General features: G+C 34.1%; 1 protein-coding gene across 3 annotated transcripts in view; it reads left to right on the forward strand.

The window, feature by feature from the left end:
* The window catches only part of Dpp10 (dipeptidyl peptidase like 10), a 1,479,312-nt gene that overhangs the window by 1,203,643 nt on the left and 248,999 nt on the right, over positions 1 to 26,670 (forward strand). The gene's annotated exons all lie outside the window — the stretch shown is intronic.

A 26,670-nucleotide genomic window follows, 5' to 3' on the forward strand; every position in this document is an offset into this window, starting at 1 on the left:
AAATGAAAATATATAACTCATTGTGTCAAAAGCCCAAAGTAACTCATAAAGAAGTTTGGATGTGCTTATCTTTACTATCTGCAAAGGTATACTCTGTGTGTGTGTGTGTGTGTGTGTGTGTGTGTGTGTGTGTGTGTGTGTGTGTGTGTGTGTATGTACGTATGTGCACATGCATGCATATGTAGATTCAAACTCATATGTGAGTGCATTCATGCATGTTTTTACATGAGTTTTACAAAACAAACTTGCAAGCCTACAGAGGACATATAAAATAAATAATGTTCACCTTTTCAGATTAAGTTGTTAAAAGCCACTTTCCTACTGAACAATCATCACTCAATTTAAAGTACTTTACCCAGCTGTTGTTTGAATAAACCAAAGATTTTTTTGTTTGTTTTTTTCAGTTGTGGGGCTTGAACTCTGGGCCTGGGTGCTGTCCCTCAGTTCTTCAGCTCAAGGCTAGTGTTCTACCACTTAAGCCACAGCATCACTTCCCATTTTCTAGTGGTTTATTGGAGATAAGACTCTCACAGACTTTCCTGCCCAGGTTGGCTTTGAACTGTGATCCTCAGATCTTAGCCTCCTGAGTAGCTACAATTACAGGTATGAGCCACGGGCACCTGGCTAAACCAAAGATGTTTAGTTACAGTATTCTATGCTGTCCTCAAAAAATGATCAACACATGGAACACCACACTTGGGTTGCTGTAGCGACATCTAAATTTTTTTATCAAATTTACAAAATAAATACATTTTAATAAGTATGCTAAAATCTTTCCATAACCTAAACACTCACAAGCTGTTCCTCCATAAAAACTGTGTGTAAAAATACAGGTATAAGATATATGTGCTTATTATTTCCCAGGCTCCTGTGTTTTATTTTCATGCAACCCTTTTAATTTAGAATTGTCAGTGGAAAAGCATGTTCTTCATACATGGCCTATATAACTTACAATATGAAGAAAAATACATATGCACATGTACCCACATGAATATATATAAAAGAGACACACAATTTCCTTTGGTATTCATGAGTGAATGGTTCCAGGACTCTCCATGTAGATCATAAATAGCTGCTTGATTCATTTCCAAAAAATGAATAAAATATATACCTCATAGGCATCCTCATGTATACTTCAAATCATCTGCAGATTACCTATAACACCTAACACAATGTGATATATATATATTATGTATACATATATAATCTATCTATATCTATCAAACTATATAATGCTATTAGTCTATACAGGGCTGTTGATGTGCAGCATAGGCTTATTTCCTTCTGCAACCTTTTTGAGCATCTAATGTTTAATTTGCAAAATAGTCCCCAAATACCAAGGGATGACTACATGCATACGCATACACATATATAATCATATATAGACATGGTGTGTGCATGCATGTTTATTCATATATCCATTTCTTTGTATATTCATGAACAGAGAACAAGCCCTAAGATTCTTATTGGGTGCACAATTGAAATCACCCTAAACTCATGTATAAGTATTATTATGCAGATAACATTTCAGGAGAGTTTAAGAATGAAAATTCTTTTCACTTGGAATCATAAGATCCAAGTAGTTGACATAGCACATTTCTTTTAAATAAATTGAGTGTTTACTAATAAAACTAAATCTTTATCATTAATTTTTATATATAAATATATTTTGATGGATTGGGGATTCAGCTTGGTAGAAGAGCACTAAGGCCCTGAATTCAGTCCTCAGCTCTAAAAAAAAAAAAGTACAAAACACTATAAATATATTTTGAAAAGCCTCAGAGTAAGCACTCCTTCTAAGAAATAGAATAGCTCATGCCTGTAATTGTAACTACTCAGGAGGCTGAAGATCATGGTTTGAGACCAGCCAGGGCAGGAAAGTCTGTGAGATGTATCTCTATTAAACTATCAAAAAATGTGGTAAGTTGAACTGTGGCTCAAGTGGCAGAGCACTAGCCTTGAGCAAAGAAAGCTCATGAACAATGCCCAGCCCCTAAGTTCAAGCCCAGAACTGACACACACACACACACACACACACACACACACACACACACACACACACACACACACACACACACACACACACACGAAATAGAATTAGTATTTCATTTTGCCATTGCCAGGAAAGACATGAAGATTGACCCTACAATCCTGTCTGTGACCATATTGTGTTGGCAGCATACTTCTTAGCAATTTTCCTATGTTTAAATTCTGTATCAGAATTCTGGAAAGACCAGATCCTTAACTAGTGTTCCTTTGGAGAAACTTTAAGCAGAATTTGTTTGCCAGATTCACGAGAAACAGGAACTGTTAGCATGCTGAAGTGATTTGCAGGGAAAGACTGAGAAAAACCTATTAAAATAGTTACTTCTCATCTGAAGGTGATAAATTTCAGAACCCCGACTGTATGGCTAAAGTCTCGATAGTAGTGAATAGTATATACAATCACTTGAGGTACTGATTAACAAGCACATAGAAATGGAATAGATAGAGGAAACAAAGAAAGAATTAATTTCTCAGCCAGGATAGGGCAGGGCAGTACAGGAATCAATCATTCTACCCACAATGCTATACACTTGAGGGTCAATTGCTGGAAAATTCCTACTGCAGTAGCAAGTAAGAAACAGAACAATCAAAACATAGGAGAGTCCTGATAAGGACATTGATATGGAGGGATGAACTGCACATTCTTATTGTTGAAGTGCTAACTCACAGGATAAACAGCCTTCTAGATACTTTTGTTTGGATACTTGTTTGTTTGTTGTAAGACTCAGCCTCATTATCTATGTAACCCAGTCTGGACTTGAACTCAAAAGCCCCCCTGCCTCAGACTCCTGAATGCTAGTATAACAGGTTTGTACTACTAAGCCTAGCTTCCAGAGATTTTTTTTTTCTTTTTGTCGGTCATGGGGCTTGAACTCTGTGCCTGGGCACTGTCTCTCAGCTCTTCAGCTCAAGACCAGCGTTCTACCACTTGAGCCAGGGCACCACTTCCTGTTTTCTGGTGGTTTATTGGAGATAAGAGTCTCATGGACTTTCCTGCCTGATCCACCTTTGAAAAGCAATCCTCAGATCTCAGCCTCCTGAGTAGCTAGGATTACAGGTGTGAGCCACCAGTCACCGGCTCCAGAGATTTTTTTAACTGATAGATTTCTAAGTATGATCCTTATCTTTTTATGCATCTTAGAGTAGTGAATAATCTATGAACTAACATGGAGTCTGTATCTTGAACCAATCTACCAGTGCAGTAGATTATTTCAGTCTCCAGCCATCCTTTTATTCACATATCCAGGTACCTGGGCATCACATTTTATTCTTCTCTCTTCTTTACTCTCTCCCTTCCACCATCTCCATTCTACTTCCTGTCTGGCCTCCTTAATTTTAGGATTGATTTACCTTGTTCTTCCATATTTTTATTCTCTCAAAAGAGTTATTTTTTAATGTATTGTAATATCCCATTATTATTTCACTTCTGTCCTATTTTCTTATCATTTCCCAAATTCCATTTAGAGTAATCCATATGAGATTTAACTGTCTCTTCAGTTGAAGGTTTAACACATGTTCCTTGTTCTCTTAGACCTTGTTCTCTTAGATCCAATTGCCTTTCATAACTTTCTCTTTCTGATCATCTTCAGCTTATGTCTCTCCACTTAACTGAGTGTTCAGTTTATCTCTGAAGACTTTCTAAAGCATAGAGTCTATACTTTTCTCTATGGTTTCCTAACTTAGAACATCTTACTGGCTGCTGAATAAATATCTTCATTGTCTGGTGTTCCACTAAGTTATCAGCTTGTTGAGGATAAAGACTATCTTAAATTACATACTAAATCTGGAACAGTGCCTGGAATATGCCAATGACAATAAATGTTTCTTGAACAAATGAACTGCAGGCAGGAGTCCTTTAGATTTACATGACCTCCAGAGCCTCCTCCACTGTCCGCTCTGCACATCCCCAACCCACAATTCACTGCAGGAAGACTGTCTTTGAAGGCCTCTTTGCCTGCTTTGCCAAACCCAGCTAGCAATTGACATTGGGCCCATATAGCTATGAGGGGCCTGATTCAGAGACAATTTGGAGGAAGCCTCTGTAGATGAAGTTGAACTCTTGTGTGTCTCCCCCAAGAGCAGATTTCACTAAAATCATCCTATTTTTCTCTTTTATTTTTAAAAGATCTTCAAATTTACTTTCATGTGACTGGTCATGAATTTAGAATAACCTTCATTTGCTGCTTCTGATCCTTTCCCAAGTTCTTTTTGAAAGATATGTTCTGCTATCAACAGAATGAAATAGGCAACTGGGAGCAAGTAGAGAGAAGGAAGAGTCACCTCAATATCATGCATAGTCTGGGAAAAATAATTAAAAATACTTTATCTTACTATACTATATTTAGTTTTAATTTATTGGGTCAATTTATCTTTAAGGATCTTCACAAGAAAAATGAGTGTTTAGTACTCTTTTAAGGCTTCAGTTTGAAAGGGATTTCAAATGTGAAAGCGTGCTTTCCTCTGGAGCGGATTCACAGCACATTCATTAATGTTCTTTACATTCATTGTTCCTAAAGGATGAGAAACAGCTTTTCCTTGTACATACTTCCTCAGGAAGTACCAGCTCCATGCATGAGTTCAACTGGTGTTCAGAACTCCTTGAAGTACGACTTCAGAACTCACCAGCACAAGCGTTGGCTTTATAATCATTTAGGCTTGATAACTATGCTAGGCAGAATGATCCTAAAAAATAGCCACATCCTAAACTGCAAGACTGTTTAATACGTGGTTTTGTATGTCAAAATGGAATAAAAGGAAATCAGTTGATCTTAAATAGGGAAATCTGGGCTCCTTAAGAACAGCAGAGAAAAGAGAAAAGCTATTCTAAGCAATATGACAATAATGTTGGAGGGGGGATATGGACAAAAACACAGGCAGCTTCTACCAGCTGAGAAATGCTTTCAGCAGACAGTCAGTGAGGGCACTTCAGTCCTATGGTTGTAGCTTTTTGACTTTTGCCACTTATCAAAATAGGAAGCAAATGTATTCTTTCCAAGACTTTCCAAGACACCTCCCCACTGACAATTGATTATTGCTTAAAACCCATGTTGGATTTCCTATCTATCATCCTATAAGAAAATAAATCTGTGTTGTTCAAAGTACAAGTTGACAGCAATTTAATCTACAGGCTAGAATTCAATAGTCTTATCAAAACTATCGATCACCTTATCCTTAATAGGAACATAAATGTTTCAAGAATACATAGAAAGTTCAACTGTGATAAAGGAAAATGACAATATGTTGAGATAGTATTTGGTGTAGTGGCATAGAGTATGCCATTATAAATTGCAAACAAATTCTGCTAAATTTTCATCAGATCATTAATTTCAGACCTAGAAATAAAAAGGATTCAGATTCCTGAGCTCAAAAATCTATTAGAGAATAGCACAGAACGGATAGGAAGTCTCATAAAGATTGACCTATGTACCATATCATTAAGACAATACTTTGCAATCATCAATGTAGGACTGTAGGAAAAAACACTTGAAGCTTTGAGGAAGGTATTGGGAGTTTGGTTAGGAAGTAAGCATTAACTTTTTGATTGAGTTATATGGAAAGGGAAGAGAAAGAAACTTTCCAGAATAAAACAAATTTATCAGTGCTTGACAATTTGTCATATCATGAGATGTCCAGCAAGTAAAATGTCCACTTGCTGAAAGCCACTCAGAAAACTGGAACTGTGTGTGTGTGTGTGTGTGTGTGTGTGTGTGTGTGTGTGTGTGTTGTGTGTGTGTGCTAGTCCTGGAGCTTGAACCCAGGACCTAGGTGTTGTCCTTGTGCTTAAGATGAGAGCTCTATCACTTGAGTCACAGATGTACTTCTGGTTTTTGGTGGTTAATTGGAAATAAGAGTCTCAGACTTTTCTGTCCAGGCTGGTTTCAAACCATGATCCTCAGATCTTGCTGCAGCTGATCTCTTTACTCAGTCCCCAACCCAGCTACCTCACCTCAAAGGCAATGCTTGGTATCTGACAATGAGATGGGACAATTTATCAAGCACCATCATCTAATCCAACAGATACAGCCTAGTTTATATCAACTTTAGGAAACAGAATAATGTAATCATTGAAAATTAGGAGAAATACACAAAGGATGACTTACTCTAGACAAAAGGGGAAAAAGCATAGCCAGAGAGAGTTCTTAGAACATTTCCTGAGGCCACCTCTGCTCCAAATATTGCCTGACCAATACAGGAGAATGTTCCTGTCTGTCAGCTATGCATGCTGGAGATGGTCATTGCTCACTGACTCCCAGGCTGAAACATAGTCCAGTCAAGAAGGCAGAGACTCTAAACTCTTCCTATTAGACTTCTAGAGAGCCAAACTCATGTGGAGTTGGGCAGAGGACAATGAAGAGTGAAAAATATGAGTGAGATTTCTGTCCTGAGAACTGGTAAATGATGAGATTTCATTCTAATGGTCTAACCTCTCGGAACTTGAACAACTTCATTTGCAAAATGGCACAGATGCCACTATTGAGCCTCTCGTAGAGTAAGTGTCTATGCATTTTGAACATGGATTTCAATTGAATTACATGAATCTATAAAGCATTGCATTGTAGTGATTTTTGAAAATTAAATTAATCATCACTCAACTTAAAAACTTCAACAAAAGTCTCTTTTCCAGAATTCTGTAGGCAGATGTCTACCAGCCTGGTGGCCTTGGGATTTGTTTTAGGACTAAGCCTCCCTCCCTGCCTTGGAGATTTTGACTTCTCCCTCTGTCCACTGATGACTTTCCCTCTGACAATATGAGTCGAAATTTCCTCTTCCAGTAAAGACACCAGTGATTTTAAGATAGAATCTGCATGAATGGCTTCATTTTAAGTGATTGACTTCTTTAACACTATCCCCAGCCAAAGTACTTACATGAATGAGATCAGATTAGCATATGGATTTGAGAGGCTATAATTCAGTCCACAACAAATATTATTACTAACTTCATTATTAACTTCTCAAGGATTACAAGAGCCAGCACTTTGCCTTTAATCAAATAGCTATTGAAGCTGGAAACTGCAACTTGGTCTCTGCTGGCTTTGCCACCTTGATTATGGAAATCTTTCCTCAAATTAAGGTGGCATATTTTGTGGTGTGTAATGGCGTCCTGTTAAGATACAGAATTTGATTCCAGTCACAAAATAAATATGAAAGTAGTGACTTTCTGCAGCTGCTATAAATTCCTTTGGAAAAACACACAGGAATACTGCAAATACCATCATGCTCAATTGGTATTTATTCTCTAAAACTTTAAGCTATGTCATCCCAGGAGAGTCCCTCTCTTACTAGGAATAAATACTGCCCTGGAATTTTAGGAAAAGTGCCTTATCTCAAACTTTCATAGTCCCTTACATAATCAAGCCTTACACAGCAAATGTCTGGGCAAGAAATAGCCCCAGGAAACTGATCACAGAAAAGAAGCAACCTGAGGAAAACAAGCTGCAGAAATTCTGACACTGAGAACCATCATTTGAGATGCTAATTACTACAGAAGCATGTTGTATCAGTCCATTTAGTTTGATTTGGGGAGAAATCTCCCAAAAGGGATTTGAGGACTTTGCAGACCTAAGACACTGACATGTAGAGTAAAGTTGAATTTTACTATATTAGCTTCCCCTGTGAGATTAATTCATCAAGGCTACTAATAACTAAAGCAATAGCTTTTAAACAATGTCTTTTAAGAATTATCAGGAGAACTTGTTAAAATGCTACCAGCTCCAGAGATTCTCATGGATTCAGTACTGAGTATAATCCAGAAATTTATACTATTCCACTCTAATTTTCATTCAAGTTCATTTCATGTATACTAAACAGTTTGCTAAACAGTTTGCTAAAATTCACTTATTTGAAGTACTAAAACACCACCGTGTCCATGTTACTTATGTTGTACAGTAGAGAAAAAAGGTTAAGTAGATGGCAGAGGTGAGATTTGATCTTGGGCAATGTTTTCCCCAAAATGTATGTTTCTGGCCACAATATTCTGCTTTCAACTCATTTTGATGCATTTTTCCATAGTTCATATGTTGAGAAACACAACATTAAAATAGCCATGTAGATGTATTATTGTTCATATAATGACAATTTTCTATCAAGCATTTATTCCTTATTAGTAAAAAAGAATAGGAAATGTGTTGGTACTTTATCTAAGACAGATGAACAAATAAAAGATATTTGAATGTACTATGTCTACTTGTCACAATGTCTTTTTAGTATTTTTTATTTTAATTATATATTATCGTTAAGCTGTAAAGAGGGATTTCAATTCAACGTATCAGTTTATGAGTACAAAGTATCTTTGTTCTTGCTGGTCCTGAGGTTAGAGCTGAGGGCCTGGGTACTGTCCCTGAGCCTCTTTGTGCTCAAGGCTAGTGCTCTACCACTTGAACCACAGTGCTACTTCTGGCTTTTTCTGAGTAGTTTATTGAAGATAAGAGTTTCATGGGCTTCCCTGACAATGCTGGGCTTGAACCACAATCCTCAGATCCCAACTTCCTGAGTAGCTAGAATTATAGATGTGAGCCATTCCTGCCAGATTACAATATATCTTGATCACTGTCACTCCTTTCACCATTCTCCTACATCTCTCCCAACTAGCAATTCCTTTTAGAACTTCAGTTCTCTGATTGTCCTCAAAGACAAATTGGTGGTTGGTTAAGTCACAAAGGCTTCTTGGTTCCTCATGCATTAGAGTGGCTGTTGTCTTGGGAGAGATGGCTGGCAGGCAGGATTGGCCTGGAACTCTTGACTAAATGTCACACATGCCCTCTAACATATAAACACTTGGATTTTTTTTGGTCATGGGACTTGAACTCTGGGTCTGGGCACTGTCCCACAGCTGTTCAGCTAAAGACTAGAGCTCTACCACTTGAGCCACAGTGCCACTTCTGGTTTTCTGGCGGTTTATTAGTTTATTGCCCAGGCTGGCTTTGAACCGCAATCCTCAGATCTCATGCCCTGAGTAGTAGAATTACAGGAGTGAGCCACCAGCACCTGGTGAGTACTTGGATTTTTTACATAGTATCCCAGGGTTCCAAGATACAAAGCTCAGCATGATTTCTGAGCTGGGTGCTACACTATCAACACCACTCCATCAGGATTCTTGGGGTGCAGGCGGTCATACAGCCTGATTGAGGAGAAAGACATCTGCGCACTGCTTTCAGTGGGAAATGTCACTGAATTTTTTTTATCTGTGTGATCATCTTAATCTTGGTGATAAGCTTGCTGTCATGGTCTGGTTTGTGTCTAAGCTGAACATCACAGGAAAAAGTTTGCAACATCAGGAGGATAACTCTTAGACTTCTTGAATCGGAAAGAAATTTTCTCAAGAAAAAAGTAAGAAATAATTAAAGTGAGTTGAGTTTTTGGTGTTCTCCATATATTTTTGCCTACAAGCTTGTCTAAACTGAGAATTGTAGCAAATGCAGTGAATAACTAACTGGATTATCTTCCAGAAGTTGACTGATGTCCTGGACACTGCTACCAAGTTTCCTAACTTAATACTTCTCACATTTCTTCAATTATCTATCAGGCCAACAATTTCTATCAATATCTTTTTCAAAGCATTTCTTTTTTTCTTATATATTTTAATTTTAATTCATTCCATACTATAAGTAAAAAGTATTTTCACTTACAATTCATAGAGATATTTCTGAAAAAAAATGAGAATTAAATATCATTTTCAATTTAAGTGAAGTAAATCTTTTTCCACTATAAAATACGGAAAAGATAGTAAGGAGTAATTCAGACGCATATCTGGTTTACATTAGTGATCTGCTTAATGAGTAGGTAATAATATTTTCTAGGGCAGTAATAATATAGTATATGTGATAATATATAAATGAGATATTTCTGTGAAAAAACCACACCCTATTATTATTAAATAGCAATTTGTCATTTGTTGACTAATATGTAGGTCTATAGATTGGTCTGGGACAGCTCCTCTCAGCTCTGTGCTGTTACCTAGGCTCATTATTAGCAAGTTAAGGTGAGTAGACTCACATAATATGGTTTACAAAAAAGAGAGAGAGAATCTTTTGCCATGTGGTCTCTTATACTAGCTAGCACATGATCCCTCACACAGTAGTACCAAATATAACAAGAACCTGACCCAACATTTATGTAACATCTTTCCCAATAGATCCTATAGGTTAAAAGAAGTTAAACCACCATCCTAGTCAATGAGTGGTGAAATCAATTTCACCTCTTGATGGCATTAGGCACCAAGAATTATGGCCATACTAAATTCTTCAAGGAGAGACTTTTAGAAATTATATAGTACAAGAAATCTTATGGAACATACACTTTGCCATTATAAAGCTTTTTATTTTACAGTACAACCTAAGCTTAGAGGTGGGCTAGATTACATATAAACGTCAAAACTACTTTTCTTTCTTAAGCACTTGAAATGATGCGAAAGAAGCAAGGTATCAATCACTATATGTATGTATATATGTACATATGTACACATACACATATATATTATTTATAACATAGTTTAACATATTTATAATATATAATATACAATAAATGCATATTATAAGTGCAAACTCAACATTTTGAAGAAATTCTGTAATTCAAAACCATTTTGAAATTCTACATGAGTCATTGAGATGATCACTTTTTCTTACCATTTTCTAGTCTGTGATAATATGGGACACTTTGATCATAAATTTACTAAATGTCATTTAACAGGTATTTTTTGCAATCTAATTGGTGCCAACACCCTTGGCCTTTATAAGTAAATAGACCAGATGTAGGTTTGGGTGCAATGAGAAACAATGTTACAAAAAAAGTAGTTGTTAGGAAGTGGAGAGAGAAGGACCACAATTTCTAGCTCAGCCTGAAATACAAAGCAACACACACCTTAGGAGAACAAAAACCATCACACTGAGTGTAATATAAGCATACGATATTTGGATATCCAACTTAAGAACAAGCAGCTAGACAAGACACAACTGAACAACTGAAAAGTTAGCTTGGTGTGAGCCACGATTTACATGAATTATCAAGAAATGAAATGGGAAAGACATTTTTGAGAATGATAGGTTGTTTGTACTGTCTAATAGAAGAGCTAGTGTTGAGATGTGGTTATTAAACTTTAAAGAATGTCCTCAGTACTATTGCTATGCATGGTAAACACAAAACAAACAAACAAACAAAAGTGGACAAAAAGGCATCAGGATTCCTTCTCAACAGAAAGGAATTGAATGTGGTCATTTAGTTCACATACTCAGCAGGCATAGGAAGTCTAAAATAGATACAGGCCAGGTTCCTACAAGAACTGAGACCTTATCATAAAACAAACAAACAAAAAACACAGCTCAGTTTTATAGTCCCTGTCTAGCAAGCACAAAACCCTGAGTTCAAATTCTACTACTGCTCAAAAGTTAAATTATTTAAAATACAAATAAATGTAAAAGTTCAATGTCTCCTTCAAGTGTTGATATTTAAGTACCTATTAGTCACTAATGCATTTTCAAAGGAAATTCTACCAGGTATCTTAAGTATAGGAGTTGGAAAAAGCTATGGCCTAGCAACCAAAATCCATTGCCTGATTTTATGTAATGTACATTACATATATTTTAAACATTGTTGAAAGGAAAAGAAGGAAGAAGGGAAGAAGGGATGGAAAGAGTGAACAAAAGAAAGAAAAAGAAATGAGAAAGAAAAGAAACAATAAAGGGAGGGCAGAAGAAAGGAAATGAAAAATGATAATGTATAATAAAAATAACTTAAGAGCATCTATATATGCCTGAAGAATTTAAATTATTTCCTATGTGTCACTTCCAGAGAATGTTTGATGAGCATTACTCAAAAGTCCAAATTCTCCTTGACTGTCCTTTCAATTCACCTTTATGGATTTGTTTTCTGCCTGCTTGGAAAGCTACTTTCCACACTAATGGTAATTAAGAAAACATCCAATGAAGCCAGGCTCCAGTGGCTCACGCCTGTAATCCTAGCTACTGAGTAGGCTGAAGATCTGATCATGGTTCAAAGCCAGCCCGGGCAGAAAAGTCTGTGAGATTCATCTCTAATAAACCACTAGAAAACCAGAAGTGATGCTGTGGCACAAGGTAAAACACTAGCCTTGAGCTGAAGAGCACAGGGACAGTGCTTAAGCCCAGAGTTCAAACCCCATGACTGACCAAAACAAACAAAAAAAAAGAAAGAAAGAAAGAAAGAAAAAGAAAGAAAGAAAGAAAGAAAGAAAGAAAGAAAGAAAGAAAGAAAGAAAGAAAGAAAGACAGAAAGAAAGAAAAAAGCATCCAATGAACGGAGCAGTTACTAAGCAGAGGCTTTCAGTCAAGAAATTAAGACTTTGAACCTTAGCATCTACAGTAGTGAAAATACATGTTTATCTTAAGATAATAGAAGATAAGTAATGGTGTCATTTGGGGTTTCAGGTGATTAAATATCTGCTAATGATACTCTAAGTTCTCTTTTTCTCTCTTGCCTTTGTCCACTGAATAATGTAATACTTAAGACCCTATTCTATACTCCAGTATTCAACAGTTACTAGCTCTATGAACATACTTACATTAATTAACATTGTATCCCATTGGCCATAATTATACTAAAATTATCCAAACGGGCAATGATGCAATAGTAAAGTGATATTACAGAGTAACTATTATGTTGGCCTAGATGTGCTAGAAATTAGTAGTTAGGAAAAAGTAATCATTTACATGCTCTAGGAGCAAAATATCAGTTACCAAATTCATTTAGGGAATATTACCAAGTCCCCTAAGCAGATGTTAGCTAAGAAGTAAATTAATCTTTCAGGAATACTATTAACAAAAATTCTAATGGTCTTCATTTTAATAAATTGTCATGATTAACTCAGACCTAATTTAAATTAACCTGCATAGATTGGTAATCCAGATAAATTATATCTTGAAAATATGTAATAAACAAATCTCAAATAGTATTAAATGTTTTTATTTAGCCAATTTTTCAAGTTTATTTTTGTGGTTTCTTATTGTAACAACTTCCCTGTGTAAAACTTTGCAATTTTTCTTATGCGCTATCATTTGAGTCTCATAATAAAGAAGTAAATTACATTTCAAACATGTTAGTTAAATGACAGGTGTTTAAACTGTTACAGTACATTATTTAATAGCAACTAAGCTTCTGCTTTAGGTCCTTAAAACTATGGAACTCTAATAAATAATTACTAATTTATTTGTTAATATTATTATGTCATTCATTCTAACTGGGAATATGTGACTTAATATCTTCAATGGTTTGGGAAATATAAATAAATTATGGCTTTTAGAAGGAGTTCCAGTAATGTTCATCAAGTAGAATACTAGCCCAATATTTGATTGAAATTTGAGGTCAACATGAAGCAAGCTTTTGAGATCTTTCATAGAATTCTGCTTGGGGAATCTCAAACTCTATGTGAAATAACTTAATCATTGCAGGAATACTTTGTAAAAATCATTATTTAGAGAGAGTTTGGATACAGAGGAGCATAAAATTTTGATGAATCCTAGTATCAATGCTCAGAGTTAAAAGACGCTGAGTACTAAAGCAAAAAAAGCAAAATCTGCAGTCAACATTCCATGTTTTAAAAACACAAAAATAAAAATATGTTCACAAGAAGTCATGGAGAATCTGCAATGCAAAAATAAATGTTTGGCAAAATTGAAATTTGTATTAACATTGCAGAGTCAAAGAATATAACCATTGACCACTGATTAATATTTACTAATATGTCAATTGCCAATATCAGTTAGTTGATACTGTTCTAAATACCTCCTAAACAGATTTGTTTATATGTGTACATGTGAACATACACACATGGATACATATATGCATATATACACAGGAATCTGTTCACACAGACAAATATTTGTTTAAGTATAAGGGAATATACACTTCATACTCTGATTTTATTTTCTATAAATCAAAATTACTTCCACTTCTCTTTCTAGTTCTCTTTCATTGGGAAAAACCTATCCTCCTTACTATTCTTGATTAAGATAAGATAAATTGCACATTGAATACAGCTGCTCCCCCTATCCCTTCCTCTTACTTACGAAAGGGAGTGGGAACCATCACCAATGATTAAAACTTCCCTTCTCTCTAGTACTGGCATGTGAATGACCTTCATCTCTGTTCCCATTAGTTGCAATCAGTTCACAATGGCAAGAAGACATTATAACTTAGGAAAATCCATGTTTGCTAATTCCTACTGAAAGCAGCTATTCAGTTTTGCTACACCAAGTTAATCTATTTACATTTGTTTTCTTTTTTCTTTATTTGCAAGAAGCATCTCATGATCCCTACACTGGATTTGGTATTTTTAACCTGTAGAACTGTACTATTTATAAATGCCTATTTGTAGTTTAAAAGCTATGACATGAAAGTGGTATCAGATTGTTCAAAGAAGACAGGATGGGAATCAGGTATAACACTGGAAAAAACAAGTTTGAGCTAATTTCTCCAACATAGGAAACCACTCACATTTGAAATATCTGGAGTTTGCATTAGATTTTTAAAGGAACATTCAGTTGTGTGAGTCTATAAAAAATGTATGATAATTTATTCACACTTGTATATGAAGATGTAATTGAAACCAACATTCAGGTCCCTGAAACTACTGTTACAGTCACTCACATTCCATTCACTTTACTTACTTTGGCTTTACATTGCTCTTCTCTCTACATTCCTTAAATGTCATTTATAATTACCTTTTCCTTGGGAAGTGCCAGTTTGAATATAACCTGTAAATTTTCTTACATTATTTCTACTTAGCATAAAACGTTTTCAGCTTTCATTTTTGATTACTTTAATTCATGAATTATTTAGAATTATGTTAATTAATTTCTAAATATTTTGAATGTTTCCTCTATCCTATTATTATCACACATTCCATTGGTTTTGAAAAGCATACATGTATAACTGTAAATTTTTTAAATTCTTTTTATTGTTATTGTAAAGATGATGTACAGAGGAATTAATTACATTAAGTCAGATAATGAGTACATATTCTTTTTGAAAAATGTCACCTCTTCCCTGTCTCCCATTTTCCCTCCAGTCCACATCCACAAATTATATAGTTCATTTTTTTTATTGTCAAGGTGATATACAGAGTGGTTACAGTTACATAAAGAAAGTATTAAGTACATTTCTTGTAATGCTTGTTACCCCTTCCCTCATTTTTCTCTTAGTATAGTTCTTTTATTACTGATGCATTATTTTCACTCTTGGTCCCACCATTCTATGCTACTCCTTATCTCAGATAAACAAACAAGACAAAAGTTAAAGAAAAACAACAACAAAGAAAAATCTTGTTTCCATTTCCTGGAGTTCATTCGATAAGTATTATTTTATATGATCAGATGACATAGCTATAGCACCTTGGTGATTCTTCGGTATCACTCTGTTAATGCCTAGAGACCTGTATAATTTATAATGTCCCACAGTATCTTTTTTTTTTTTAACATCCAGTGCGTTTACTTTTAGATTTATAGGCACCTTCTAATTACCACAAATGAGAAAATCCATACAGCCTGTTTCCTTGGATCTTTCATACTTTGTTTAATATGATTTTTTTCTAAGACTTTCCATTTCCTTATAAATGGTACAATATTCTTTCTAATGGACGAGTAGAATTCCTATGTTCTCAAATAAAATAAAATAATATTAAAAAAAAAAAGTCTTGACATTTGCTTTCTGGCATAGTTTCCTGGTTGTCTTGACAAACATGTTACATGCCTTGAGAATTTATGAATTCTCAGATATTAGATTTTTTCTACCAATTAGGTCAGTGAATTTGAAATTGTCCAGTATTTCTACATTTCAGTGAACTTTTTTGGGACTAAATCTTTTCTCAAGTTATAAGGTGTTAATCTCCATCTCAGCTTGTGAGACTGTCTAATTTGCCATTTGAATTATTCAGGTTTTCTTCATTAATTTTGAGATCCAATTAACTGGTGCATAAATATAGGCCATTGTTTTCATTGTTATCATTTATTGGAATGAAATATGTCTCTACACATTTGTTAAAAAATAGTTGTTTTGTCATTTATAGCCTTTTTGTGTTGAGGTTCTTATTGTCTATTTCTTGTTTTCTTCAGTTTTTGTTTTAAAAGGATGTTAAATTTTCTCAATGGCTTTTCCTATATCAATTCAAATCATCATATGATTTTTCTTGATCCTGTTTATGTGATGCATTACACTTGTTGATTTTTTGTTATGCTGAGCCATCTTTGCATCAGTGTAATTAACCAACTGGATCATGGTATATTATCTTTCCAAAGTGTGTTTAATTCAAAAGTTTTATTGACAGGTTTGCTTTTATGTGTATTAAAGTGATATATCTATAGTTCTCTTTTATTATTGTTGTATATAATTTTAGATATCTATATAGGTTAGAATTTACATCATTAATAGTGAACAATATAAAACATAGAATTCTTTCACATCATATTGCATAAACTATAGAAAATGTGACCATATTATAAGATCATTTATCTCCATCATCATATGTATTATATTTGCCTTATGAATTAATTGACACACACTAAAATCCATAAGATAAACATTATACAATTGACATTATAATTTCAATTTGTTTTTAAAGAAATTAGATTGAGAGTAGTTTTTAATGTTTCTTATATTTTAGCATTATTTGGGTTACTTAGTTAATCCACTTTTATAATCTTTTAATATTTCTTCAGTTTCTCTTAGAAATTCTTTTTGTAGTATAGTTTGAATGGAAATAGATTACCTAGGTCTCCTTTACCTGAAAATATCTATCACAAATTTGCTATTCTATTATCTATCTATCTATTATTTATTACAAATTTACTATTCTCAAAGCATATTTTATTAGACCTTATATTAGGGTTCCTGTTTCTTCCTTTTTTTGTCCTGTGAAGCTTGTTTTTGGCTTTTAAAACTTGAGCATATGTATGTGAACTTGTCCTATTTGGGGTCTTCTGTATTATTGTCTAACATCTTGCTCATTTAACAAAAGTAGTAGTTACAGACATTATACTTTGAAACAGTTCCTCTGCCCTATGTTCCTCTTCTTTGCTTGGAAACTTAGTTACATGCCGTTAGAACTTTTGACAGGGTCACAGAAATCCTTTCTGTTTGACATTTCATACAAATCTTTTTTTCCCCTTTCTCTCATCATTCAATTTAAGTGAATCTGTTAATAGGCCTTCACATATATAGGCAATTTTCTCTGACATATCTATTATTAAGTCCATCAATTGATTTTCTTTTAAGTGTTTATTTTCAGAACCAGCACTTTCCTTAATTTTTTTTTTTGTTATTGTGTATACTATGCTAAGAGTTCCTGACTTCCTTCATCATAAATGTGATATTTACATTTAGGCTACAGAATAAGGATTTTCTAAGATTCCTTTGGGATTCTAACCTCTGATCTATTTAGGTGTTGTTTGTCTTTTGTCTTTGGATTTGATCTCATTCTTGTCCTTTCTTTTGCACCCTGGACATTCAATATTTTGCTGCATAAATTCGTTTAATTTAAATTTTATTTTAAAGGTGATGTACAGAGGAGTTACAGTTACATAAGTCAGGTAATGAGTGTATTTCTTTTTGAACAATGTCACCCCCTCCTTCATTCTCTCGCACTTTTTCCACTCCTGATCCCCCTTCCCTCACCCAAGTTGTGTAGTTCATTTCCAACATAGTGTCCAGTGAGGATCACTGCTGAATTGGTTCACCCTTTTTCCCATTGTCTCTGGGTTTCCATTCCCTCCCCAAATCAGATAAACTTATTTTTTAAAATTTTATTGTAAAGGTGTTGTACAGAGAGGTTACAGTTACAGTTACATAAACAAGGCAATAGTATATTTCTTGTCAGACATTATTACCCCCTCTCTTGTTTTTCTCCCACTTTCCCTCTCCTGGCCCTGCTATTGTAAAATTCATTTTCAACATAGCGTCTTGTGAATACAGCTGTTGTATTGGTTCACCCTTTGGCCCTAGTCTCACTATTTTGTTATTACCCTTTCCTTCTCCAAATCAGATAACCATATATACAAGGCAAAGGGTACCAAAATCAAAAACAGTAACATCAGGGGATAAAGCAAAGGAAAAGGAAAAAATAAAAAAGAAATAACTTCATATAGTATATTAGAAACAACAACAACAAAACAACAACAACAAAAACTTGTTTCCTATCTTGGAGCAATCCTACTCGGGGCATTTACCCAAAGGACCAAAAAAACCGAGGACACATTAAAGCTACGAGCATAACTATGTTCATTGCAGCATTATTTACCATTGTTAAGATACAGAACCAATCCAGGTGCCCTTCGTAGAGTAATGGATAAAGAAAATGTGGTATATACACAATGGAATTCTATGTTTCCATCAGAAAGAATAACATCGTTTGATTTGTAAGGAAATGGAAAGACTTGGAAAAAATCATATTAAGTATAGTAAGCCAGACCAAAAGAAACATAGGCTCCATGGTTTCCCACATTTGTAATAACTAGAACATTTCTAGGATAGTCCGAGCAGAACATCACAATAACTCAATAGCTATGTACATATGATCAGATAAGCTTACCTACAAGACAAAGGGCACAGAATTTTTTTTAAATGACAAAAGGGAATAAACCAAAGGGAGAACAATAACTGCAAACAGTACATTCTTGATTCTGTTCCAAGATACCCCCTTGGTTTTGATTTTAGCAGGAGATTTATTTATTTGGCCTTGAGGTACATAACACTATACCTCAACCTCACAAACTGTCCCGAAGTCAACTAGGAACTTGAAGTAAGTTTGTTGGCCAAATCATGTATGCTTGTTTTTTTTTTGTTTTGTTTTGTTTTTTGGATATGTTCTTTAAATTGCTACTTTGGGCAGTGCTTGTTACCTACAGTTCCTTTACCTGATTCTTCTGATCAGCTGTCATTTGTAACCTGTCTGCACTGTCACTGTCCCCACTCTGATGTTAACTCCCCAATAAAGAGAGAATTTTCCTCTATTCTAGTCCAAGTTTTGTCTCTCCTTAGAAAACTCCCTGTTTTGTTCAGCCTACAAAACTTTTGGATTTTAAAAAAATGTTATCCTTCATGATAGCTTTGTGTAGAGGGAGAATTGGTTTTTCACAAGCTTATTTTCACTCTGAAACACTCAAACTTCATGTTTAATAATTTTATATAACTAAGGTAAAGTAATAATGTTTTCTCAAATTAATGGTGAAGGTTTTAAATTAATTTTGTCTAATGCATTAAAATACATATCCCCAAAGAGTAATAATAATGATACTCTTCTGAATTTTTTAAAATTTATCCATCAATCTTTGTTAGTAGATTTCTTTGTCTGTATTGCAAAGCACATGACTAAATTTTTCAGGTAATTTATTCTGGTACATCTTTGGGGAAAAAGATTTCAGCTTGATTTCTGTAAAGCATGAGTTCATTCACATTTAATTATTGGAAGAATAGTACACTTATAGCATTAATCCACAAAGCTGAATTTATCATTTGTAAGAGATGGCAACTTTGAAGTTGACATTTCTTTTATTTCAATGAGATTACAGCTGCTGATGAAGTACAAGAGGCATATTATGCAAAATAAAAGTTTAATCATGAGGGAAAACTTCAGTTGAATATTTCTGTTTGATTAATAATCTATAAGCACATTCAATCTAATTTAAATTTATGCAAAAGCAAAAGTGCTATTGAAAATTTGCCATCATTTAACAGTGACATGAATCTAAGTTCCCTCTATCATGCTCTGTAGACGATGATCAAAGGTATTTTGGTTGTGAACTGGTCTTTTTAAAAAAATATTTTTTTCTTACTGGTTGCTGATGACTTACACCTGTAATCCTACCTTCTCAGGATGCTGAGATCTGAGGATTATGATTTGAAACCAGCCCAGGCAGATAAGTGCATGAGGCTCTTAGCTCCAGTAAACTACCAAACTATACACACACACACACACACACACACACACACACACACACACACACACACATATAATTCATGTATTTATATTCATTCTTAATATCTTTATATAGTTGTACAAAGGAGTTATCATTTAACAAGTTATAAATTATTAATACAATGCATCCTGATTGATCAATATTACCACTTTCATCCTTCTACCCCATCCCTCCCATCTTAAGGTAGTGACTAGCATTGAAACAGAACATATGCAAAGTAAAGTGGGTTCTGCTGTGATAGATCTGACTTTTTCCATTGTCTGGACTTTAGAATGTTATAGACATTTCCACTGGACTGTTGATGGTAAGGTATTGTTTATGCAGCAATCCAGCCCTCTTCTAATAGCAGTAATGCAAACACCAAATACTAAAGAGTAAGCAGATGATCTAGAGCTCTGTGTTCCACATTAAACACTGCCAAGTCTAGGATGTATTAGCTGAATCTGTAATGGAGATAGTTTATAAACATATTGCTGTTAAAATTGATCATGCTGTTCAAATTTGAGCATAAGTTAAAAGTTTATACTTATTAAATAAGACTTTACAGATGGAAAAGAAGAATCTATCATTTTAGTTGGTGAGTATTGGATGGGGAATTAGTTCTAATTTTTACAAGTTGTATAACAGTAATAACTCATCCGACCTCTAGTTTTTGTTTCTTCAACTGTGATATTAGATTTGTATTTTGTATTAAATCACTTATAAGTTCGATTTTTTGTAATAAAATGGCATTACCATAAATAACAGTCCAGTATATAAGCAGGACTTCAGCAGTCTCAAAGGAAAAATCTGCTTTCCTGTGGGTTAATGGGTCCAAAGAATGAAGATTCTTATAAGTGCATTTATCAGTATTATGATTTAGGAGCTCAATCTAGTCCTGAAGAGGACATTTACCATCAATGGATCCAAAGTGTACTTTTAGCCCAGCATCTTTTACAATCTGTTCAAATTTGATCGTATTAACAGTCCACTTTCATTCAATACTTTCTATTTACTTTGTATGCACAGTAGGACAGCTTTTTCAGCATATCAAAAATAATCATTACTTCTTACATTTTTTACTACCATACATCATTTGTAAGGACAGGCGTCATTGTGACATTTACATGCATGCATACAATATATGGAAAATTCAATTCCTCTATCGCTCTTCCTTCTGTCTCTTATTCTAAAACAACTTCAACTGAATTTATTATTCTATTCCCACATATGAAAATAAACTCCAAAACATCTTTCAAAAATTTTTTTTAGTATTTTTAGTTGCTTGTTTTAGCCACAAAATCTATATTTTTATTCTCTTTCTTTCATAATAAAGTTTCTGATCCTGTACTATTGAGGTCTTATGAAAGAAAGAGACCCCTTCCTCCCAGGAAGAGGATTTATGAGAAGCATAAAAAAGGATCTGCTAGTCAGGTGACAGTTCTTGTAGAAGCGACCCATAGTCCTGCCTGATATATAGGTTTTCAAGGTCTCCAAGTTTCGCAAAGTGCCTTATTCAGTATCTGTAAAAAACACGTTAGTAACTGGTATTTCAAAATAATAAGTAGTATTTGAAGCATGTGCCTCTCTTATTGCTTTGGTAAAAATTCCAAAAATGGTATTTATTGTTTAGATACCTTTAAATTAAATAATTTAACACAGCTGAATATCACTGAAGTTATTGTTAACAGTGACATTTTATCCTTCATAGATTAGTGTATTTGGAAATGTTTAAGCATCATATTTTCCTCTATCATTGTAAACATGCTGGGGATTATAAATGCTAAAGCCTATATGTAAATGTTGTTATCTTAAAGCTCAATCTGTTGTTTTGGAGAAAAATAACTAATGTTTATATCAAAACTCCATGGTGAAGTCACAGCCTGTCAAGTTTATATATTCTTTGCTTGATGACAAAGGTACTATATTCTCTGTAAAGTATAACCTGAAATAAATATACACACAAAAATATAATTTTTAACTTGTACATTGGCAGTGACCAGCCCCATCTGCCCTCCTTAGTATCTGAAGAGGTGGTTAAGGTAGGATAGGTACGATAAATAGTATGTTGGCCTACATGCCTGTGTAAGCTCTGGACATAACAAAACATGGTTAAAAGTATGTGGTCTCCCTCTGCTGTGTTTTTTGAGAGGTTTCCTGACAACTGTGACCACACAAGCCTAAGCTCGGAGGAGAGGACATAAGCCATTCATCCTGCTATGTGCAATGCTAGCAGATTTTTTTTAAAGCAACACTTTGCCCAAAATAAATCTTAACTTTTTCAAAGCAGTAATATATCTTCATCAGAACTTGGATCTGTGAACAAACTTGATACTCTGCCAAGATATAAGATAAACAGCAAGTTTATTTATTCTCTGTAAGGTAAAGTATTTTGAGATGACATTTATCTAGAAGGACTTTAAGTCACCAATTACAGACTGTAGGCCTGGTACAGAGCCTTCTAAGCAAAACTTACCTGAAGGTAAACCCCTAGATTTTTGCTGCTTAAGGAAGACATGTATTCAGCTGAATGCAGAATAAAGAACAAGCATTAAAATATTTGTTTCATAAAGAAGTGATCTTCAGGTTCATGAATAAAAACACCACAATAATCACAAGCAATATTCTGAATAAGCATAATTTCTAGCTATCTCTTTTGGAGATTTTAGCTTTAGAGACAGTGCAATCATTCAGAATGTACAAATTTCCTTTCAAGCAAATTATGCTATGTTTCAACTGCTTGTTTTGTTAAGTTCAGTAATGGAAACTGATTTTTAAAATCACCCTCTTGAGTGGGTGTTACAGGACTATTTTCAGTTTGTCTACTCAGTCTTCTGTGAACTGTATTCAGGAACTTGTCTCCTGGTCATCAGCCTAAAAACAATGAATCTTTGTTACCTAATTAACTATTCTAATTTAAATTACATGACTCAATGCTCATGTTTATAATCTCAACTAACCAAAAGTGGGAAATCAAGAGAATTATGGTTTGATGCCAGCCAGGGAAAAAAGTTCACAAAACTTCTGAATTAATAGCTATGTATAGTGGTGCATGCTTATCATCAAGCTATGGTGGGAAGCCTAAAATTGGAGAATCTTTATCTAGGTACACATGTGGTCAAATATTGAGACTCTATCTCAAAGAAAAAAGTACAAAACAGAGCTAGTGGTTGGTTTAATATTACAATACCTTACTAACAAGAAAGAAACCTTGAGTTCAATTCCAAGTACCACAAAAGAGAAAAGTGTGTGAAAAAGAATTTCATGCTCTCACCAAAACCAGTATGAACACGAGTTGATGATTATAGTCACACACACACAAAAAAAAACAAAAACAAATTCACCTACTCTCCAGAACTAGATAATAAATTAAAGGAACTTGAAGGAACTTCAGTATGGGGGAATGATGATGAGCATGAATAATTGGGTGCATTCAGTACTGAGATTCAATGAAGGTAATAAAATTAAATGCTGATAGAAACATAAATTATATTAGTTGAAGAAAGGATATTAGATAGATTATTTATATTGCAATTTCTCCAAGATGTTACTTTCTCAATAGGGAGGTCAAAATTTAAACTCTTCTATTATTCTGTGAAGTTTCTTTATTCTTTTTTTTAAATCTCTAAACTCTTTTTGAGAAGATTTTTGTGGCTCTTCTCATATTCTCATTCCTTCCATGGTAAGCAGGAAGGGAAGAAAAATAAGCATATTCTAAAATTTAACTGAAGGATGGCATTTGAACTAATTTTCACTTTTTTCTTAGGGAATAAATCATAAATGAGAGAAGTAGAAAGAAGAGGGAGAAAATGCTAACACAATAAAATTTTTACCTGAATGCCCCTGTACCCCCAAGAGCCCCGGTATTAAAGGCTTGATACACAGAGCACTGCTATTGTGAGATGGTCTGACCTACCAGTTGTCCTTATGTCTTTGGATGTGTCACCTTGTGGGTATTGTAGGATGCTGCTCTCTTTCTCCTGTTGTTTGCTTCCTGTTCACCAAGTAAGCAGTTTTCTCTACCTCAACCTTCCCATCATTACCATTCAGACCCAAGAAAATTCTAAAAGCCAAGTGTTATTAGATTATAAACTGGGACCTCTAAAACTGAAAGCCCAAATATATGTTGCTATAGTGACAAAAACCAGACTAATGCATTATACTATTGTTAAATCATGAAAGATTCCAAACAAGATTCTCTTCCCATTTCATTACTAAAGGGAGTAAAATAATGCAAGTGTCTTTTCAAAATGGACAAGGACTTTTCCTGTGCAACTAAACTTAAATTCCTCCAATATTTATTGAGCACTGATTATGTAATAGTTATTTTCTCAGTTGCATTTCCAGCATCACTAAGAGCAGAATGTGATACACATTGTATGAAAAATTAGCAACTCGATTCTGACAAGAATCTAATCATAATTCATACAGAGATGCAAAAGTTCAGTGTCTTTTTCATTGGACATGTCACTTGATATTGTATCTCCCAAATTCACAGTGTGGAACTGTTTGATTAAAATGAAGGTATTTAGCCAAAATTTAAATGGGCATATGAACTGATAAAAATGTGCTGACCACAAATGTCAAAAGTTATATAAATATTTTAATAACTAAAGAATGCCTATTTATTTGGTTCATAAAATTGAGTTTTTTGTCAAAGAAATGCAGTTTGGATAAGTTATTTTTAAGAATTTTTATAAGAATTTAAGATGCTATCTTATTTCTAGAAAGAAAACAATTTTTAATATTGTATTTGTGAAGAATTAGAACTTTTTGATATGTGCTTTGAAAGGAACTTTTAACAAATTACAAAGATAGTAATACCATTTAAAAAGTTATTATTATTATTTTTGACTATTATTATTGCTAGTCATGGTGACACACCTGTAATCCCAGCATACAGGAAGCTGAGACAAGAGAATCATGAAATCATGTCCAGTCTAGTCTGCATAGGGAAATCCTGTTTCAAAAAATTAAAAGCAATTTTCATTAATATGTATAACATTTTCTTTATAGAAATAGAGTAAACTCTAAATCTAGTAGATAAAACCAAACTGAACCAAATAGCACTACTTGAAAAATATAAGTGGGTGAAATGTATTCATTTTATTCTTTTTACTTCATGTTGTGTCACTTATTACTCATTGATTTCTTTTGAGTTTTTTTTTTTTTTACCAGTCTCTTCAAAGCTGGATTGTTGAATCTAGAAGTGGATCAGAGCTACTTATGGACACATGGCTAGAAGTCTCTCAGTATTCTAATAGACTAAGTTCAAATGGTCTAGGAATCCTGAAAGGATACATCACCTGAGAGGAAAACAGAATCATCTTTTCTTACATTGATTCCTACTGTAATGAAATCACAAGAATCAACATTAAGAAAACAGGAAGTGAATGCCAGTGCTTCTCTCCTGGGCTATTTCTCAAGGAGAGGTCCTCCTACTTGCTTAGAGACTGATAAAAGCACATCAACAATGAAAATAGGAAGCAATATTCCTATTTTCTTATCCCATAGCAATTTTCATTTAATACTATGGGAGATGAAAAGTGAGGAGAGCATCCGTCTTCCCTCTTCTGTCTGAATTAGAAATAGTCAGATGAAACCAAGTGCCCTTCACCTCTTAGGCTGCCATTGTGTTCTACTCCAGCCTATCAAACAGAAGGGAAGTTGAGGGTTCTAAGAAGGAAAGTACGATTCACAGATTTTTAAAGAAGAAAAAAAGAAAAAAAAAGAAACAAGAAACCTAAGGCCTAATAATTTGATGAATGAAATAATGTCGGCACAGCAGAAATATTATTGTGCCTTTTTTTCTGATATTTTCGATTGTCTTTAAAACATTTGAATATCCTTGTCTAAAAAAAGATGTGTTTATCAATTGTTGAGATGTTATAATTAACAGATATTTGGTTAATATTGTATAAAATAACATACATTTAATAAAATATGTATCAGTAATTATGTCCCACCCTACAAGAAAAAAAATAAAATGCAGTTAGATATAAAAACACACATTTGGTTAAAAAACACTAATGCTAATATGCACATATTTACACAGATATATAGGAAGACATGCTACTTAGCAACTCATTATATTAAAATCTAGATGTTATTTAAATATATACCCTTTTGCCACATGAGCCAACAATATGTGGCTGTTGAAAACATTCTGCTTTTCCATTAGCATTTTTCAAAGTAATGTGCTAAAATAAAAGGAGAGAATAATTCTTGTGCTTTATAATTTCTAATGACCTTTTAATGTATGTTAAAACAAAGTTATAAAGTTATATGTTCATTTCTTTACCTATTTAATGGATGCTCTTCCACTGACATTACTCAGTAAGGCATGTTCAGAGTCTGCTATGTGTATTACTAGTCCCAGGGCACATATTCGTGTGTGTGTGTGTGTGTGTGTGTGTGTGTGTGTGTGTGTGTGTGTGTGTCCTAGAGCTTGAACTTAGAGCCTCCCACTCTAACTTGACTTTTTTGTTAAACACTTGCACCCTTGCTTGAACTACACCTTACCTCCCCAAGATACATATTCTTACTATCTTTAAGTAGTTGTACTTAAAGTTTATGAATACAATGCACCTTGATCATTGTGACCTCTTTCAATATTCCCACAATTCTTAATGTTTGATACTTTGATATGTAGTATGAGAAAAATTTAAGGGATATAATGAATGAAAGTTGGAGCCTAGCTGAATCCAAC

Source organism: Dipodomys merriami, unplaced genomic scaffold (genome assembly GCF_024711535.1).
Source record: "Dipodomys merriami isolate MVZ:Mamm:240054 unplaced genomic scaffold, mDipMer1.0.p SCAF_1, whole genome shotgun sequence".
NCBI classification, from domain to species: Eukaryota; Metazoa; Chordata; class Mammalia; order Rodentia; family Heteromyidae; genus Dipodomys; species Dipodomys merriami.